At 41.6% G+C, this 21,780-nt stretch overlaps 1 long non-coding RNA gene across 2 annotated transcripts in view; it reads right to left on the reverse strand.

Moving 5' to 3' along the window:
• Nucleotides 1-21,780, reverse strand: part of LOC146020551 (uncharacterized) — a 117,392-nt gene that overhangs the window by 64,570 nt on the left and 31,042 nt on the right. The gene's annotated exons all lie outside the window — the stretch shown is intronic.

The following is a 21,780-nucleotide window of genomic DNA, read 5'->3' on the forward strand; positions in this document are numbered from 1 at the left end:
GCATTATGTTTAAATGACAAAAATGCAGAACAAACTATTAAACATTACCAAAATAAAAAGTCTGCTTTATAAATGTCATAGATCGATTGGAAAAAAAAAAGAAGCTAATTGAGATGGTGTCTGGAACAAGGTGAAAATTAATGGCGCTATTGACTAAACGGCAAGATCCGCCATAATGTTACAATTGATGATCATCAACTGCTTTCTTGGTTGTATAAATACAGTATTTACTAAGTAGCAGTTTTTAAAAATCATAAATCCCCATTGATGCACATTGGTTTCTAAGTATCCCAACACAAACCCTCTGTGGTTTGAAGGTATAACAGATCTGTAGCTAATAGGATTCCCCCAATTAATAATCTAGGTCTTTAAGGCTGGTCATGAAAAAAAAATGAAAACTGGTGAACAAGGAGCATGGGTCCTTCTGATTTTTTACTAACTAGAATTAAGCTTGACGAGCTAGAGCAAGTGACTCTACAGAATAGGTAGACTTACAGTGGGATCCTATTCTGCCTATCTAGACTGGTCGGCACAGAGCTAAAATCACTATGGAATAATGTCACGCAAAAAAAAACAAAAAAACCCAGCCCATGGAAAACCAGTCCTGCTCTAATAGCATTATGGCTATTCTACACATCATAAAGCCTAATTGTAAGGGCTACCAGGTCACCTGCAAAGGAAATAATTAAAATTAGAATAATATTTATAAAATCTTTATTAACAAAAATTCCCCCAAACTCACCTTTTGCCTATTTATTTATTTATTTATAAAATAACATGGGATTGGTCCCTTTTAGATTCACGTAGATATACCAAAAAATGCTGTAACTACATAGAGCGATTGTGCACACAGAAATAGAAATGGATGGGTACGTATTGATTGGTCGGGGCATAGGAGCAGTCCTGCTATGACCAATCAGGGAAGCTCCAAACCCAAAAGTTTTTTAGTATTAATTGAGGGCTTTAAACATTATGTATATTTATGCAAAAGCTTTTAACGTGCTTTCTACGAATATGCTTGTGTGAGATCGGTCCTTTATGTGGACGGGTTTCTCTGCAGCTTTTAGGCAGTTTTCTAAAACATTGAATAGTAAAGAAGGTGATTTCTATACTTCTAAAGGAAACAAATCAACGATTGTGCTTTGATGTTCTATTCTATTCAAAAGATGTATTTTCAGAGGTGGTTTGGGCTTTATAGCAAATCTGTGAGATGCAACCCATCTTAAAAAACGATGAGAATGCAAACCAGCTGCTTAGTAAATTTACTTGAGGCTAGAAGAGAAGTCATTGCTGTAAGTGTTGAAAAATGTGAAAGGATGTATTAAAAAAAACCTGAAACCAACAGTTATATAGGGATCAAAAATCTATTTGTGACAAACTTGCAAAAGAATATGGACATGCAGGAATGGAGGCCTGTGATAAAGGTGCCAATGTATGATCCTTACATAGAAACATAGAATTTGACGGCAGATAAAAACCATTTGGCCCATCTAGTCTGCCCCTTTTTTATCCTTCAGGTAATCTCAACCCTTTATTATCCTTATTTCTTTGTTAGGATATTCATATGTCTATCCCACGCATGTTTAAATTGTTCTACTGTCTTAGCCTCTACCACCTCTGATGGGAGTCTATTCCACTTATCCACTACCCTAAATTACTAAAAGTAATTTTTTCTAACATTTCCCCTGAACCTACCACCTTCCAGTTTCAGAGCATGTCCTCGTGTTCTATTACTTCTTTTCCTTTGAAGAAAATTTCCCTCCTGTACTATGTTAAAACCCTTGATACTGTATATTTGAAGATTTCTATCATGTCCCTTCTCTGCTCCAAACTATGCATACAGTATTAAGATCTTTTAGTCTTTCCAGGTAAGTTTTGTGATGCAGGCCATGAACCATTTTAGTTGCCCTGCTTTGTACACTCTCCAATGTATTTATATCCTTCTGAAGATATGGTCTCCAGAACTGGACACAGTATTCCAGATGAGGCCGTACCAATGACCTATAAAGTGGCATTATTACGTCTTTTTTTCTGCTACTGATTCCTCTCCCTATGCAACCAAGCATCTGACTAGCCTTCCTCATTGCTTTGCTGCATTGCTTTTCTGCCTTTAAGTCACTTGAAATAGTGACTCCTAGATCTCTTTCCTCCTCAGTAGTTTCCATTATAGTACCCATGATACCATATTGAGCCTTTCGGTTTTTGATTCCCAAGTGCATAATTTTGCATTTTTTGTTGCCATGCTCTTGGTCATCTACATAATGCATGATGTTTGCAGTACACATTGCTCCTGTATCTTCGGAGGCAGCAGCAATATGATAATATGCTAATGAAGCAGGAGGTGCCCTTTGCCGGTACCACAGATCTAAGTGCTGCCTTCTCACACACAGCATCGAATCACCTGCGAGACCAGCAGGATAACCCTGAGATTGCTCAGACTGGACCTTGCAGCTTTGTAAGGCCATCAAGTTTGCATTGGAAGAAGGACCAAAGTGGCAGCTAGGCATGCAGCAGCAGTCGGCTAGTGAGGATGGAAGAGGAGACTGAAGCTGCTAGGGTGAGATTACAGTTAAAGTTCTTCTATTCTGCACTGTTAAGAAGGCACCTTGGTGCCAAAGGTCCTATACACATTGTTTAAATACACCTAAAACAATGTGTATTCAATGTGTACCGATATTTACGGCAGAAGGAAATATCAGCACACATCTATGCAAATGTGTCAGTTTCTAACTGCACTGAAGGAATGCAGAGTTCACGTTTTAAAAAGTTGAATCAGCTTTGTAAAAAAAACGCCGCTGGATTGACAAATCCGCTTCCGTTTTCAACAAAAAACATGTGGATTCCACAATCCACATGTATTTTGACTGTTGGAACATTTCTGACAGTCGGAAGATTGAATTCCGACTGTCGTATTGACATTGTATACAGGGAATATTCTAACTGTCAAAAACATTCCCACAGTCGGAATCAAGATTGAATACCCCCCATATAGTTTAGTTTTTTGTTTTTCAGATTTCTTCATACGTATTAATTTCATTATTGTACCTGTTAGCTTTATTTTATGTAATTAATTTATTTTCTTTAGTATTTTTTCCTTTATTTTATTTGTGTTTTTGTTAGATTATTTTTCTTTATTTTCAGTTTTATATTTATTTTTATTTTTTGCCATTTAATTCATTTTACTTATTCATCTATTGACAATGTTTATTACTCTAGCACTTTCTCTTTGTTTTATCCTGTTTTATGCGTTATAGAAAGCTGCTTTTTTTCATAATAGGGAGTGCATGAAATAACTTTAATTACCATAAAGAGAAGACTTCAAATACAGACAGTACACATGGACAATGACAAAAATAGCACTCACGTTTGATATTTGTATCTATACAGTATATACAATGTATTAAAGTTCATATTCAGAATCCTCCTTGTAAGAAGACGGAAACAATCCTTCTACTTGTTAGTAAAGTGTGTGCCCTCCAAGAATGGTGTTCTCGCAATACATAGAAAACAAAATATATTGTAGTAGGTTTTTGGGTGTTTTTATATATTGACAGATCTTAATTCTCCTCGTCTTCCACCATTCATCAATATATTATGCTCAATTAGCATAAGATATGCACAATCAAGTAGAGTACTCCAAGTAGGGTTAGCCACTTAGGCTGCAGGGTGGGAGGGTTAGATTCAAGTTGCACAGTAGGAAGGGTAGATTTAGGTACTAATTGAGAGGGTTAGTTAGGCATGGGGGAGAGGGTAGGTTTAGGCTGTAGAAAGGGTGTATTAGGGTTAGGGGAGGGCAAGTAAATATACATAACCCCTGTTGAGATTCCCTGCCAAAGCATAACAAAGGAGAAAGCCCAGCATTTGGTGATGGCCAAGGATTTCAGACTTCAGGTAGTCATTATCTGCAAAGGATTCTCATCAAAGTATTAAAAAAAGGGATTTTTGTAAGAACTTACCGTTCAAATCCCTTTCTCTGATATGGTCCTGATGACACAGCTTCACTTTGGGATGTAGCAGGGTCCGCAGGAGCCAGGCACCTATCCTAAAGCTTTGAGAGAGTTAGGCTTCTCCCATCGCATCCCAGAATCCTCAGTTCAACTTTCAAAGCCACTGGAATACATTAACTCAGTACAACGCCTGAACATCTTATATGCACAAACATTAATTTTAACCATTTTAACATGACAACTCATGAAATGGCAATACGTACTGAGCCTAAGGGAGGGATCGCTGTGTCACCCGGACCATATCAGAGAAAGGGATTCGAATGGTAAGTTCTTACAAAAATCCCTTTTTCTCTTTCAATGGTCCTGGTGACACAGCTTCTCTTTGGGACGTTCCAGATCCGGTTCTTTTGGGAGGGTACGCTCACGTTTGCAGTTCTCATCACTGCTCGCCCGAATGATGCGTCCCCCGACGCGAACTCATGGAACCTATAGAATTTGGTAAAAGTGTGAACAGATGACCAAGTGGCAGCCCTGCATACTTGCTCAGCCGAAGCCCCATGGAGCACCGCCCAAGAGGTAGCAACTGATCTGGTTGTATGTGCGTTTAACCTGGCAGGTACAGGCCTACCAACCTTAGTATATGCGAAAGCAATTACTGATCTCAGCCACCTAGCAATGGTCTGTTTAGAAGCGGGCCAGCCAATCTTGTGTACATCGTACAAAACCAGCAAAGAATCCGTCTTACGGAAATCCTTAACTCTGTCCACATAAATGCGCAAGGCGCGAACAACATCCAAATACCTCAATTTGTCCCTTTTCTTGAAATACAGGAATAACAATATCCTGATTTAAATGAAAAGAAGATACCACTTTAGGCAAAAATGTATGAACTGTTCTCAGCACAGCCCTATCATCGTGAAAAATAAGGAAAGGCGGCTTACAGGACAATGTTCCCAATTCCGAAACTCTCTTTGCAGTGGAAATGGCCAACAAAACTTTAATTTCCAAGTTACACATTTTAGGTCAGCCGACCTTAACGGTTCAAAAGGAGATTTTTTTGAAGAACCTCCAACACCAAGGACAAATCCCATGGTGCAACAGGTTGTTTGTATGGAGGCTTTAACCTGGTAACCCCTTGAAGGAAGGTTTGAACCTCCGGAATCATAGCCACTCTTTTCTGAAAGAAAAATCGACAAGGCCGAAATATGAACCTTGAGAGACTGAAGATTCAGTCCTGATGAAAGAATTCAAGTAGCTTAGCCTGTACCTGTAAGGCTAATGTGAAGTTTGTACATCTGTGTGCAGGAGGTACCACAACCACTACCACTTGTATTGGCACCTGCACCAGCTCCATGTGAGGTGACAGAGATCCATCAGAAACAGGATTCCCTAGCCCTTTAGATACATGCCCATTACACTCCCACAACACTGCCCAAGCAAAGTTACGAAGGGCCAAGCTAAACTCAAAGGAACAAAAAAATTGATACAACGAGATGTGGGAAGAATTACTTACAGGCTAGCAAATGTAAGCTGAGAAGTTTCATGGTAAGATGCAGGGCTATGGACCCTCGTTGCAGTAAATGCTCTGTTTTGGGGGGGGGACGGGGGGACGGTGGGAAAGGCAGACAATGGGGATTTTTCTTCACGCTTTTCTGTATATACTGTACAACTTCTGATGGATCAGACTATTTAAGGATCTACTATTATGTTACCAAGGGTATTTTTGTCTTTACCACCAAACTCACAATTGATTCCATATCACAGTACCGGCCAGCATGCAGGTTCCGCAAACTAATTTTATCTATGTCTTCCGGTGTCTTGTTTGCAATCATCTTGTCTGGGATCTGTCCACTCATCACTGCACTGCTATCAGTTACATAATAGGTAATAGTTTATTCTACAAAAACACAACCTTTCCATATTGGCAAATCAGCAGTTCTTTTGAAGGAAATAAACACTGATACTTACTTTTGGAGAGCTTCACCATGTCATTTAATTAAATTTATTTATTTTTAAGGTTTTATGTTGCTGCCGCATTACTCAATGTCCCTTATTTCCAACCGAGTGGAATCAATAAGCTTTGCAGGGATCCACCTGTACCGGCATATTTATTAAAGTCTGGAATACAGACTGTGTTCCATTGCTAAAAACAAATTTCTAAACATAAAAATACAATTATAAACATATTGATAAGTTTTGTGCTAGGTTTTCTAGCTTGGTTTGACAGCCAAGAAAGGCTGTGATTAATGAACCTCTTAGCTGTTCTGTCTATGACCCAATACTTTAAATTGTTACCATTGTAATAGCAGAATTAAGGCCAGCCGTCCCCAGTAAAGGCACATATTTAGGTGATGACTTAGACGGTTATTAGTTACAGTGTGGACACCGAGCAGAGAGGGGATTACCTTCACGTAGAATATATTGTTATGGGAAAACCTGTGCTAGCAGTACATTACACTACAATAAATATTATCAGAGGTAAAAGAGGTAAAAAGATTAAATGGAAGGAACTAATTGAGCACAACCAAAGCTGTTAAAGCTAATCTTCTGAAAAGATATCCTTCTCCTGGAAGAGATGTCATTTACTGGGATACTGATGGGAAACGAGGGTCACTGATTAAACAGGGAATCCTAGCACTGATGACAAAAACAGCAATAATCTAATTAGATATAAGTTGTCTTTATATCAAGCTTCAACGACTTGAGTGTTCCAGCTGTTGACCTACAATTGTGGGAATAAAAGGACAAAGGTCCAGCGGCTCTTCTATGCTGTTAACGGGTCCCGCGTTGCATCGACCTGGCTTGCACACTCACACTGCACAACAACCTGGGTTCAACCCCGCTTGTTACCCAGGTTGAAATGCCCAGTTGCTGGACCTGGGTTACTTTAACTGAGCACTTTCACATTGAACAATATCCCATGTTGTTGTGCATTTAAGTGGAATAACCGTAAAAGGGGTATAAGCTTTGCAAAGATATTGGAATAGAAATATTCACTCTTCTATGCACTCACCATGGGATGTGGTTAACATCCCGGGGGGTAAGGATGCCATCATTCAAAGTACCTATGTCGGCATCCTGACTGCCCTTTAGAATACAGGCACTGGAATTTTAAATAGATCAGAATGGTGACACTAGAATACCAACAGCTGGCATCCCAATTGGCAAATATGTGGGGCTAGCTAGTGTGCGGATGGGGAAGAGGGGATTAGGTTTAAGTACTAGTGGGGGGACTTAGGGTTAGGCTGTTATAAGAAAGGGTTAGGGCTGGGAGAGGTAGGGGGGAAGGTAAGTATAGTTACCTGACATCTTTCTGAATTTCCTCCATTGGGATGTTGACACCGGTACGCTAACTGCCTAAAATCCATAAGTATTTCATTTCCAATTACATTCTAAAGCTGGGCATACAAGCTACAATTATGTGGATCTGCCAGATGAATGTATTGAGTATTTCTGCAAACCAATCCATCAGTTGGTCATGCTGAAATCTACCAATAAGCCCGACTGATTCGATCAGCAATGGCCAGATATCCTATGTATTGTGCACTGTGCGGTCTTTGCTGTCTGATGTACAAATGCACATTCTTTAGTAGTAGGCATGTGTATGTAAATGCCAGCAAAAGGTCTGACTCTGTTTGTGCTGCTCCTCTCACTCCACAAATGGTGGTGGGGTGAGAAATAAAAATGCTCTCAGCTCACTCATCTTCACCCCAACTTGACCAGGCCACCTTCCTGCCTATCCACCTAGTCAGTACCTGCTGGTGTGCAGGGACTTGTGGTAGTACCCCGTGCTCCCCCAACCTCCCATTGGTGCGGTGGGCAGAGGAAGTGAGTCTGGCTGGTCACTGTATTGTCTTCTCTCACACTGGCATTCAGTGGGAAGTGATGATTCAGTAGCCTGGGGTGACATGCCATGCTCCGTTCTGCAAACAGGAGCTCTAAAGGTCCACGTCCCTGGAGATAGGGACAGAACCTAGTATAAATCTTAAAGATGCACTGCAGGGCTTGCTCCAGGTGGGCTCGGGAGCCAGCTCTGCTGGGGCAGGCAGACCTACAACAACCCAATGTATTATTGTCAGAGGCACCTGTATAGGTGTGTAGTGTGGCTATATATATTTTTTTTAAATAAAATATAGGAAAGGGACGTGGCGAAGTCTGATTAGAGTTGATGCCGTTATTCCCATTTACTAATCTTCTAGGCAACCATGCAGGGGTGTAACTAGGATTGTGCAACATGTGGCTAGCAGTGAGCCCAAAACTTCTGTCTGCCTGGAACAGCGCCCTGCAGCCAGGATCACTGAGGATACTCCTGTGGATGCTCCAAATGTGCATGCTCCAGTTGTGCAACCAAATGGGGAATACTGCGCACAGCGTCTATTCTACTAGATTGGGGGGTCTCCCAACTGCCACCCCCCGCAGCGGGACAATGCCTGCCGCGGGTGGGACAGCGGGACAGGACCCGAAAATCGGGACTGTCCCTCTAAAATCGTGACAGTTGGGAGGTATGCCATTGGAATGTATGAATGGGCACACTGAGGAATCCTGTGACCAGCATTCATTTCCAGGGAGAGTTCAGAGGAATGCTCTCTCTGTGATTTCTACTAATTGTAGTCCATTTGCTCTCATTACAGGAAGAACTACAGTTATGCTGCCCACACACTTATGCGATCAGATGCGATGGGACATCACAATGCGATGTCCCATCGCATCTGATCGCATCAAATGGTGCCCAGTGCAGCACCCGATGTCGCATGCCATCCTGCGATGGACATTGGGTGCTGGAAGAGGGGTGGTGTGGGGCTGTGTAGGCGGGACCGGAGCTTATCAGCAGCAGGACTTGTCAGCAGCAGCAGTGACTTTGAAACACTGGACGGCCTTCTGATTGGCTGAGAGAGCTTTCTCTCAGCGGCCTCAGCCAATCAGAGGGGCGGCCTCAGCTAATCAGAGGGCCATCCAGTGTTTCAGTCATATGCTACCACTGCCAAGTCCCGCCGCCTAAAAAGCTCCACCGCTCCGGTCCACGCTGCACAGCCGCCATACCTCCCCAGCCAGCTACCAGCTCCCCGTCAGCGCTCCGGTCCCCATCCCGGCCCGCTCCCCGAACCCACCTCTGATTGCATTTGAGCAATTGCATGTGGTTAAAAAACACATGCGATTGCTCATGCAATTCGATAAATATTATGTGCAGCTCATAATATTTATCGATGTGACATTCGATGGCGTGCCTGCGGATCGCATGTCAGCATAAAAATGCATGCATTCGATTGATCGGCCAGATGTGGCCGAAATCGAATGATTGCATGCGATATCTCACATATGTATGGGCAGCATAAGTTTAATATTGTATTGGATCACTGGTTCAGTCTCCCATATCCACAATGCCTGGGACCAGAAGTAGTTTTGAATTTCAGATAATCTGTATTTTGAAATATATGTAAACCATAATGAGATATTTTGGGAATAGGACCCAAGTCTAAACATAGAATGCGTGTATGTTTAATATACACACTGCCTTAGGGTATTGTTATAAAACATGTTTAAATATTTTGTGGATGAAGCAAAATGTGTACATTAGTGTGCATCAGAAAGCCAAAATTTCACTATCTTAGCCACACTTCAAAATTTTGGGAATATTATCTATATCGGATTTTCACATATTCAAGACTGAAACTGTATTATGAAAGTTAAAAAGTTTTCACAGCCTCCATCAATGGTTCCCAGGCTGTGTGCCTTGGCACTCTAGGAAGCCGCAGGTCTCTTGCAGGGGTGCTTTGTGTTGGTGGTCCAGGGCCAAAACAAAGTATTTATGGTCAAAGTGATTGCTAAAACCATGCTAACAAAAAATAAGAAGCACAACTGTACACCACACACATAACTGACCCATAGGCACAATTTACTTAGTTTAATATTTTCTTTCAAATCCATCAATACAAAAACTTTTATACTGGTGGTAACATGAAAAAAAGCGGATATTCTAGGTCGCTGTGATTCAAGAAAGTTTGGAAACCACTGACCTACATACTGTAGTAACCTAGAAACCTAGTGCACTGTCCAAGCACTATGATGCTACAAAGTTATTTATTATCAGTTAATTATATAGCGCACATATATTCAGCAGCGCTTTACAGAGAATATTTGAACATTCACATCTTTCCCTGCCCCAGTGGTGATTACAATCTATATTCCCTACCACATATACATGCACACGCAGACATTCTAGAGTTCATTTCGTTGGGTGCCATTTAACCTACCAGTATATTTTTGGATTGTGGGAGGAAACCGGAGCACCCGGAGGAAACCCACGCAAGCACGGGGAGAATATACAAACTCTGCACAGTTAGGGCCATGGAGGGAATCAAACCCATGACCTCAGTGCTGTGAGGCAGTAATGCTAACCATTACACAATCCATGCTGCCTGAAGTAAATATATTTATATACTCATGCATATAGTGTAGTATGGCAGGCCTATACACCTATACATACATCCAGGGCTATTTTTCAGCAGGCTCCAGCAGGAACTGAGGCCCTTATTCTAGTTCACTCTTTCTGACAAAATATTTCTTAGATGGACAAAACCATGTGCACTGCAGGTGAGGCAGGTGTAAAACCCCACCCAAATCTAATTGTCTCTGCACAAGTAACACCTGCCTCACCTGCAGTGCACATGGTTTTGTCCATCTAAGAAATATTTTGTCAGAAAGAGTGAACTAGAATAAGGGCCTCAGTTCCTGCTGGAGCCTGCTGAAAAATAGCCCTGCATACATCATATATCTTGTGACGACTATCAGTGCGCACACTTGCTTCCTGCCGCCGGCAGCTGTAGTCTGGTGCTGTTAACCACAGCACCAGACTACGTATGGAGAATGTGGGAATCATACACAACAATGAATTAAAGAACTACAGCCATATGCAAGTGAAATTGTAATGTGCTCACATTACAGAATGCAACTCTTTAACGCTTCTTCAAATCTATATCAAAGTGAATATCAAACAAAGCTTTTTAGCAGATGATATATTTGCATTGTTTTTAGCATACAAATTTCCCTGCAGTTACTATTGGCTCGTTAGCAAAGTCTTTAATTTTATATGAGACTACGCAGTTCCGAACTGTTCTGTATCACTGGTTCATTTGCAACCACTTAGCTCCTAACCTCACGTACAGTGCTGAAAAAGCAGCAGTGAAAGGGTAAAGCCTGAGGAGGAATAAATGTTTTATCGAGATCATTCAAAGAAGAGAAAGGAAAATGCTATTGGGTAAAAAGATAAAAAAATGTTAAACATCGTTTACGGCTAATGAGCACTTGTGAAGTGATATGTGATAAATGTAAATTCAGGTACTTGTGGGACAGCTGACAATCTTCACAGAGAGTTGCATTAAATCTAATAGCTTGTGCCTTTTGGGAGAAGACTAGTGTTGAGCGATCAATGCTGTCAAGAACTGGTAAGTTCTTACCTAGAAAAAAAAATGGTATGTTTTCTATAACAGAGCTAAACAAAGCGATATCTGGAGATTGACTGGAGTGCAAACAGGAAGCAACTCGTAAAAAGTTCATTGTTATAATTGTTATAATTGTTCTTAGAATAAAAGCTCTTTTTGTTAAAGGTTCTAGGCTTATCTGTGGCTTTCTGGCTGTTGATGAACTAAGCCAAGTACATCTCTATAATTAGGAAAGAACAATCTTTTAGCCTCACACCTCAGTCTATGTTTAGAAGCCTTCAGATAAAGCAGTGGACAGAAGTGAGTTAGAAATGGCATTTTCTGCAATACATAATTGTACATAAAAATCAGGGAATGGTATAACATAACTGTGCGGAGTTTGTATATTCTCCCCATGCTTGCGTGGGTTTACTCCGGATTCCTCCTACAATCCAAACATATACTGGTAGATTAATTGGCTCCCAACAAAATTAACCTAGGAATGTGTGTGTGTATATGTACATGTGATAGGGAATATAAGGGCAGATGTATTAAGCCTTAGCAAGAGATAAATGCAAGGGTGATAAGGAGAGATAAACATCCAGCCAATCAGCTCCTTACTGACTTTTTTCAAACACAGCCTGTAACATGGCAGTTAGCAGGTGATTGGCTGGGTGTTTATCTCTCTTTATCACCCTTACATTTATCTCTTGTTAAGGCTTAATACATCTGGCCCATAGATTGTAAGCCCCACTGGGGCAGGGACTGATGTGAATGTTCAAGTATACTCTGTAAAGCGCTGCAGAATATATGTGTGCGCTATATAAATAACTGTTAATAAATAATAAAATATGCTACTAGGAGAACAAGTACTATTATTGCAATCGGGGGCGGATTATTAGGTTGACAGTGTTTAGGTCAACAGTCAATCGGTCGACAGGCAAAAGGTTGACACGTGAAACCGGTCAACACTTTTGTTGTGTCTATGTCTGCATATGTCGAGAAGAAAGAATAAGTCATTTAAAAAAAACTCATGTCTACCTCTTCATCTGTCAACCATTAGCATGACAGCATTTTGCTTGTTTTGACCTTTTGTCAATAGCAAACTATTGCATTTCGACCCTTTTCACGTATCGACTTATTGTATGTTGACCTAGACACTGTCGACCTATCAACCGGATACCCACTGCAATAACAAGAACACATGAACTTGTGTGTCTACAATCATCAGCACTGTGACATATTAAAACTACCGGTGGCAGTCATTACGGTGTGAATCCAGCTGTAATGCATCTGTCCCACTTGGGGCTCAGAGGTATGCTGCCCGCATAACAGCATAATCCTAGCAGCTGTGTCCAGGGGTTGCCAGCTGCAACTCAGTGCCTCAGCATTTCATACCACCATACTCTGCAACACATTCTCCATGTTACGGTTACCACAGGACTCAGGTGCAGAGAAATCAGATTGATCTGTTAAGTGAAAGACGTACAGTACTTTGAATACACTACTGCCACCAAGTGTTTGCTGGTTGGTACTGCCAGAATGGATACAGCTATCCCCCTTCTTGCCAACTTTTTCCTAACACTGAACAGCTCTGGCTTCTCTCTGCTTTATGCTCTGTCTTAGACCCGATGCAGACACTTATCAGGTTTAATAGGATAGCAATTACTTGCCATTATCACTGCAGCAATAACACATCAGCAGAACCTATGTATTTTTGTGTGATATAGGGTAATCCCTGTTACAGCATTGACTGCCTCAGCTCCTTCACACGCCTATGGGCACAATGCTTTTACAGAGTAATGTCAGTCATACTCCCTATCACATGTTAGCACAGACAGACAAAGGTTACATAACTAATGACTATGTTTTGGATGCAGCACCCCGAGGAAACCAATATAAAATAAGGAGACTATGCAAACTCTACAAATAGACATTTAAGCCCATTTTCTGACCAGCTCTGTACCACACCCATGGAGTGATGAGGTAAATTTGTTACATTTAAGTTACTATTGCCTAAAGACGCAGCAACAAAATATTCAACTTTAGTGTGTACCCACAGTTTAAATATATACTGTGGAGGCATCCATTTTGTAATTGAACTCAAAATAATTTTATGTCACAAAGGATTTCACTTTAAAGTATAACCATGTACTACAGAGAGTGCAAGCAGCCATTTTGTTGACTGAATGAATATATACTGTACACTATATATTATGTTCACTTAGCCTTAGGTCAACCTCAGTTCTCAGGACCCCCCAACAGTTCACGTTTTCCAGGTCTCCACACAGAATCACAAGTGAAGTAATTAGCCCTACCTGTGGATCTTTTAAAATGTGTCAGTGAATAATGAGTGCACCTGCAGAGTGCCCTGGAAACCGTGAACTGTTGGGGGGTCCTGAGGACCGAGGTTGAGAACGAATGACTTAGGTGATGATAAAGTTATGGGTTCCAGATGCAAAGGATGCAATATCATGAATACTGATTTACCATGCAACCGATGCATTTTAGATATACAGGTTGAGTATCCCGTATCCGAGTATCCGTTATCCGAATTATTCCGAAAACCATACATTCCAGAAAGTGAAAAAAAATTTTTTTTTTTGCTAAAAACTCACTGGGGACATTTGTAACAGCACTACTGGTGGCAGGATATGTAACTGGCACTATATATGTGCAAGACAATGATTGCTTGGCATTCAAATTCAATATCTGAGATAGTACACAAATTTTGTTTCATGTTTTGAAACCTTGTTTTTTGAACAAATAAAATATATTTGTGAGTAATTTATGTGGTAATAAAATATATTTGTGTGTATTTTATGTGTTTATACAGCATACATGCAAGATACTTCAAAATACATAATTGAAATATTAAAATATTCCGAAATACGGAATAATCCGTTATCCAAAATTCTCCTGGTCCCGAGCATTTTGGATACGGGATACTCAACCTGTAATTGAATCAATGGGTTACTGCTTGACATACACTTAAATATACAGTGTGTTGCCACCGAAGTTGAATTAATTTGAAATGAGTAGAGCGACATATGAAATTTGACTATATTATTAGAGGAGCCCTGCACTGGATACAAGAGACACTGGCCAATCTTCGACCCCTTACCAGCTTTTTATGACTAAGATGTGTCGCTTTCATTCTTACTCTGCAAATGTGTCGTCGTCTCACGTCCCAGCCATTATATATAACTACATGCAATAAAACAGGCAGGTTCTGTTTTATTAATACATCCATATATAATTTACCCTCTGTACGGAGTCAGACTGCTGAGTTGATGGTAGGGCTGACTAGACGCCTTGCTGTTACCTTTACAAAAAAACCTGCAGAGCGCTGTGCTGCCGAACAGTATCCCCGGGTAAAAATAAGGGGTTAATGGATAAATTCGCAGAGCATGACTGTTTGTTGGCTTTGTGTACAGAGAGACCATTACACTGTGAGTAGGAAATAATGGGGTCAGCGTGTTGGTAAAATGTAGCTGGCTTCCCAGGAGAGGAACAAATGGCGACAGTTTAAAAAATATGAAAATAATAATAATAGTAATAACAATAATAAAATGTAATTTTAAAATACCTTAATCCAGGCATTTGTTAAAGCTCCAGTGCAGCTCAGGCCAAGAGAACACTGTTCATGTGGAGATTTGTATACGGTTTGGTTAAAATGTCACAATAAAGCTTTGTGCTAATTTAAACTCATTCTTACACTATAATTACTTACTGTGCAGTGAAAGGGATTAAGGAGCAATTGCTGTATTCTACAAAGACCCTTGGACCCTGATTGTGCGTTAATAATACATTTGCACCCCAGTTTATATGGTATTCTTAAATGTAATTATTTTCTATAACAGCAAGTTTTGAATAACTTGATAATATCATATTGCTTTATTCACATTATTAGAACCTGTCTTTTGTCGCGTGACACATGGGCTCCTTGAGGGTACTTTAGGGATATGCCTGTAGTTTTCTGATTAAATTAGGTTACCCACCACTGATTTGGTTGAACACTGCCTTCATTTCTGTATAAAACTAGACAGTGTAACTAAAAATAAGAGGGGCAGTGGATTGTGGAACAAGCTTGCGGGTTCCGAGTGACAATGTATAAGATGCTGTAGGGGTTCCAATGAGAAAGGGCTGGTGGGGCATTAGGAGAACTATACAGAGACTGGATGACCTCGGCAAGTCAATGTAATGACTGATGCATATTCATTTCATTATTTCTGTTTCAGAGGATGTTAACTGGTTTTATTCTGCCTCAAAGTGTCTGTACTGAGGACAAGTCTATGAATAGCTACAGTACAGTAGATGCAGCTAAAAAGGCCACCTATAGTCTGCTGAAGACTATAGATGCTGAGACAATCAATGCCCTTCCAACAGCTATCAGTCCTGTAACACTGGAAACCCCATAAGATATGCGCCAATTCAATGGAAAGTTACACACAGGAGGCACCAGCATCTGTAACAGGGTTAACATTCCGGGACGGGAATGTAAATACAATTACCAATGATTTAGGTAAATACCAGAATGCACATAAGTGTGAAAGCTAAAACTAAGGGACCATGAATGCAAAATAATGTAATTATGATACAACATCTACTCGATGAACAGAAGATTGAATGTACAATGCAGGGACCTGATTTCTATTTATTTAAAGGGAGAGCAGAAATAGAACAAACGCTGTTGCTCTAGTTGTGCACACTCATGGACGGCCAAAACAGGACATTGTTTCTGTCTTGATGTTGGGGTTATATTTTTTTTTTCTAAAAACCCCTACACATTACTCAATATTGGTGACAGCTGAGACCTGGCATTGGGAATTACATGCACACTTGCTGATGCCAGCAGGGAAGGTAGCGACAATGGGGGGTGACGGGAGGAGCATCGTGGGAAGCAACAACCATGCAGCATGGTCGTCATTAACAAGGCTCTACCTCATCAGAACATGCAGGGGGAGGGAGGGGGTCAGTAACGTTACATGGGAGTGCGCGACATCAACAATATTCAGTGTACACAATAGATGATATAGTAAAATATATCATTCAGAAGGGCCATTCCAAGTGACATCTTTTACTATATCGCCTAGTGTGTATGGGGCTTTACTGTACAATTTCACATTACATAACCTATTTATCTTATTACAGAATGCTGTCAATCCTCTAAAACTGCTGAGTGCTATTGGAGCCATTTCACAAATGGGTACCGAAGCAGATACTTTGCTTGGCTGCAATTTCTGTTTAAATAGGCCCCATAATCAGTGTTTTTACATTATTTATAATAAACACAAATCAAGTTTTGCTAGTCATACTCAGTCTTCCTATCATACTGACAAATGCACTATAGTCTGAAATTAAGTGAAGTCCATGACACACAGGATGCTCCAATGTAAAGAGGTTATTGCAAGCAGAGTAATGCTGGCCATGCACAACCCATATAAACATCCAACAAGTTGGTTGGATGGAATAGCAATCTGGTACTGGTTGGGAGCAAATGTAATTTGTTCTCAAATCTGGGAACGGACAAAAACTGTTGCTCAGAAAAGGTTCTGTATTTGAATCTGTTTGATTTTAACAATATGACTGAATGTTTGTGTCCATTTTCCTGGGTTTGTCCTATAAAGTACCAGATTTATATTCCAACCAACCAACTAGGTGGATGGTTGGCTTAAAATTGGCCTATTGTATGGCCAACATAAGTCTGGAATAGACATTGGGGGGTGGGGGCATTAGGTGTGTATTTATAATGAATGCAAGGGGCCCACATCACACATACTGCCCCCATTTATATATATATATATATATATATATATATATATATATATATATATATATATATATACCAAACGAAGAAAGAGATGTCACACCGGGTCTTTTGTAGAAAGTGCAAAAAAACTTTACTGTAGAATGCCTACGCCGTTTCGGGACTCGCCCGTCTTCAGGACATGCACCAGGGACTCGTGCATGTCCTGAAGACGGGCGAGTCCCGAAACGGCGTAGGCATTCTACAGTAAAGTTTTTTTGCACTTTCTACAAAAGACCCGGAGTGACATCTCTTTCTTCGTTTGGTGTATGTGGCAGCGATTCATCGTTTCCCCGCTGATAAGCACCTGGGCATAAGTGTTTTTGGATTAATACGGAGTGCCGGACCTTGTGCAGCATTATATATATATATATATATATATATATATATATATATATATATATATATATATATATATAACACACAAAATTCCTAGATTTGCGCTAATCCTGAATATCTAACGGTCGCTATAGCACTTGGCCCCCTACTAGTGAGGCCACACCAATCGAATTCCACCACAATAGTGCTAATTAGCGCCCAGTAGTCACACTAGTCTTTCCTATCTCTATACCATCCATAGACACATTTTTAAAATGAAAAACATTTATTGTAAAATCACTTTAAAACGATTTGTTTGCACAGTTTTCTCAACAGAAGATTTTCTTTATACAATGGATGTATGCAAAAAGCCCCTTTTTGCATACATCCATTGTATAAAGAAAATCTTCTGTTGAGAAAACTGTGCAAACAAATCGTTTTAAAGTGATTTTACAATGGTAGTCCCTCCACCCCGATCATTCATACAGTAGAGTTATCTCTTTAGGGGATGGCGGAAGGGGCGGGTCACGGCTGAGTGAGCGCGTGTAGGCTTCCATCCCCTCTCCCTACCTCCCTCCCCGTCAAGGCGGCTATGCTTCGGGGATAATATCCCCCCGGATTCACCTAACATGCCACAATACTAACAGTTTGAGGGAGGCGACATCCGCTGTTGCAGCGTGGTTCTGACGGCTGCTATCTGTCCGGGTTGTGCCCCGAGTGGACGTCGCGAGACACCGCGAGAAGGAGCGGTGCACTCTGGGAGGTCGAGACGCGGAAGTGAGGCGGCAGCAGTGGTCTCGCTGAAGGACTTCGGCTCCTGGCGCGTGGCACGACCTCGTACGAGAACGACCAGGATTGAGCTCTGAGGTCCACTTTCCTGCCTAAATATCCAGCTGACCACAGCATAGCGGCACGAGTTGGTACACCGTTGTAAAATCCTCGGACTCTGGTGTCACCAGCAGCTGAGGCCCTCCCGGTGCAGCACCCAGTTGTACAGCCAGACGGACAGCGGCGGGGAGTTCCCCATATAATTCACGCAAGTACTGTGTTGGCTCTCATACTCTACCTCGGGGGGCGAAAGGGGGCTTGTTCAGCTCAGTCCTAAACGCATGAATTCTGTCCAAGATATTGTGCAGTGTGTCCTGGGGCAGATCGATCCCCCCTCACAACTCTGGTAGTACTGTGATTATACTGGAATTGCTCTCTGGTGTCTAGCGATATATAGTCCAGCATCGAATCAGGAGCCAAAATTGACTTGCTGTACTAATGGCCAGATCCTAAGTTGCTGAAATAGCCTCCAGGAACAATTTATTGTTAACGGGACTGCTTTGGGGCATTTCTTGATTTACCCACCATCTGGTGGGGGCCAGGAGCTTCTACGGGAGTATTCTCAGCTGCAACTTTTTGGGGTTCCTCCCTCCCTTTTGGGTGCACCTCTGATTATAATTGAATTATAAGATATAATGGGAAAAACTGGCCAGACCTCAGCTGCGGCACGTCTGGAAAAATATGCCCGCAAACCTAATCAATCTGGACCTCCCTCGCAAACCTCTACCCCAACGACATCTCCCGATAAAGGGGGTACCCCCCCCCCCCTGCGATCAAAATCACTTTACAGCAAGTGTTAGATGCGATTAACAACTGCGAGTCCCGTCTGTCTACCCAATTGGGAAAAGTGCAATCGGACATCTCCCTTCTTAGGCAAGATGCAGAGAAAATTAGAGAGCGGGTTACGGAGGTTGAGACACGAATTTCCCAGATCGATGATCTGGTCTCACCCCTTGCTAATCAATTCAAAGCTCTCTCTACCCAGGTGGGGGAGCTGCGGCACAAACTCACCGATATGGAGGGGAGACAGAGACGTAACAACGTCCGTTTTTTGGGTTTTGAGGAACGCATCGAGGGTAAAGAACCTGAAAGATTCTTGGAGGAGTGGCTCGTTAGTACATTTGGAAGAGAAGTGTTTACAGCCCAGTTTGCCATCGAGAGAGCCCATTGGATTCCGGGTCGACTCCCAGTCCCTGGTGCCCCTCCACGAATGCTAATTGCTAAACTCCTCCATTTCAGGGATAGAGACACCATCATTCGCCTGGCTAGGGCGAAGCCTGAGTTGAGCCACAATGGGGGCAAAATCGTTACCTTTCCAGACTTCCCGGTGGAAGTTCAGCGGGACAGGATGAAATTTAAAGATATTAAGTCCAGACTCCGTGATATGGGTCTACAGTATTCTATGCTGTACCCCAGTAGACTACGGGTAGTGTCAGATGGGGTTACCAATTTTTTTGCCACCCCAGCCGAGGCAGCTAACTGGCTTAATCAATATGCCCCTGGGAAAAAACAAGTTTAACAGGTTGTTGTAGTGGTTGGTGTCTTCTCTTAAAGTTGTGAGGGTATCCGGTTAAAAGATTATCTGGTTTAATTACGCCTTGGGGGTTGGATGGGAGGGAGGGGGGATCCTACAAGGTGATCTGGAAGATAATAGCCCCAAAAGAAGGGGTAGGGATGATGGGGTATTGGGGTAAGGTAGGCCTAGGGGATGGCGTACAGGGTGGGGGGTGGGTTTTTGTTTTTTTATCTATGTATGTTTGTGTATTGTCGTATCCATATATCTTTTCAGAGTCTTCTTATATATATGGTTTGTTGTAGTATACCGGTCAATTGTTGTAATATTGTTACAGTGCAGACTTCAGTTTACCATCTTGATTGCCATAGCAGTTTAATACTTTAATGGTTTTGCGATTTTTGAGCTGGAATGTAAGGGGCATGAATGACAGAATTAAACGTGCAGTCGTTCTAAAGTATTGTAAAGACCAACAAGCAGACATAATATGTCTGCAGGAAACTCACTTAACTGGGGGGAAACTCGCCTCACTTAGACGACCCTGGGTTGGTTCTCTCTATCATGCCTCATACACGAATATGTCCAGAGGTGTTTCTATATTGATTAAGAAATCGGTGGCCTTTATTTTGAATGTCTGTAAAATCGACCCAGATGGTCGCTATATCTTCTTACAAGGGCAATATGAACAATATCGGCTTTGTATATTGGGTATTTATATCCCTCCCCCCTTCTCATACTCTATTCTTAAGGAAGCTGTGGATTTTTCAGCTAATTTCCCTGAATCTCACGTGGTGTGCATGGGGGATTTTAATAAAGTCCTGGATTCTCATCTTGACAGATTTAAGCCCAACTTCGCCCCATATAATGAAGGGCATAAGTTTAGGGACTTCATTGAAGATATTGGTTGGGGGGATCCCTGGCGGATTAAATACCCCGGTCGTAGACAATTCTCCTGTTTTTCTGAAACCCATAAGGTTTTTTCCAGAATTGATTTGGTGTTGGTTTCACAAGCCCTTTTAAACAGAGTTCAAACAGTGGAATACAAATCAAGGGGTATTTCCGACCACGCTCCCGTATTGCTTCAGCTAGTTCTAAATACGGCAGAAGGTTACAGGTATTGGAAATTCCAGCCTTTCTGGTTAAAACAAATAGGGGAGCAGGAGGAGCTGGAGGGGGCATTTGAGGAGTTTTTATCCCAGAATCGGGGTTCAACTAGTGGGACACTGGTATGGGATACCTTTAAGGCCTTTGTCAGAGGGATCTTAATCAAACGCATTGCTTTTATTAAACGTAATTATAGGACCAGATTATTAGAGCTGGAGAATGGTGCTGGCTTGCTTGAAGATAGATATTGTAGTACTGGGTCAAATGTGGATAAAGAAGCGTGGAGGCAGGCTCAGAGCGATCTGAGAGAACATTTAGAGGAAGCTGCCAGCCGTAGAATAAACTTGGGGGACCATAGAAGATATGGCCAGGTGGATCGAGCTGGTAAATGGTTGGCGATACTGTCCAAGCAAGAACAACCGTCCAATCTCATCTCTGCTATTAGATCCGACACTGGGGAAAATGTTACGGATACATTAGGCATTGTTAATACTTTTTTGTTATATTTTAAGAATCTATATCAATCTCAGACCCCTAAAAGAGGAGATGCCTTGCTTAACTATCTTGCATCCCTGGATCTTCCCCAGTTGTCGGACGAAGTCAGGGAAAGGTTGGATGCCCCTATAGGGCTAGAGGAGGTAGTAGCAGCTATTGAATCCCTTCCAAACAATAAGGCGCCAGGGCTCGATGGCTTGCCTGGAGAATTTTATCGTAAATACGTGAAAAACTTGGCCCCAGCCTTATTGTCATTATTTGGCGACATGGTTGAGGAATGGACCTTTCCACAATCGATGGCGGTGGCCTCCATTGTAGTGATCCCCAAAGGGGGTAAAGACCCCCAAC

This window comes from Crinia signifera, chromosome 7 (genome assembly GCF_055691185.1).
Source record: "Crinia signifera chromosome 7, ASM5569118v1, whole genome shotgun sequence".
Lineage (NCBI taxonomy): Eukaryota > Metazoa > Chordata > Amphibia > Anura > Myobatrachidae > Crinia > Crinia signifera.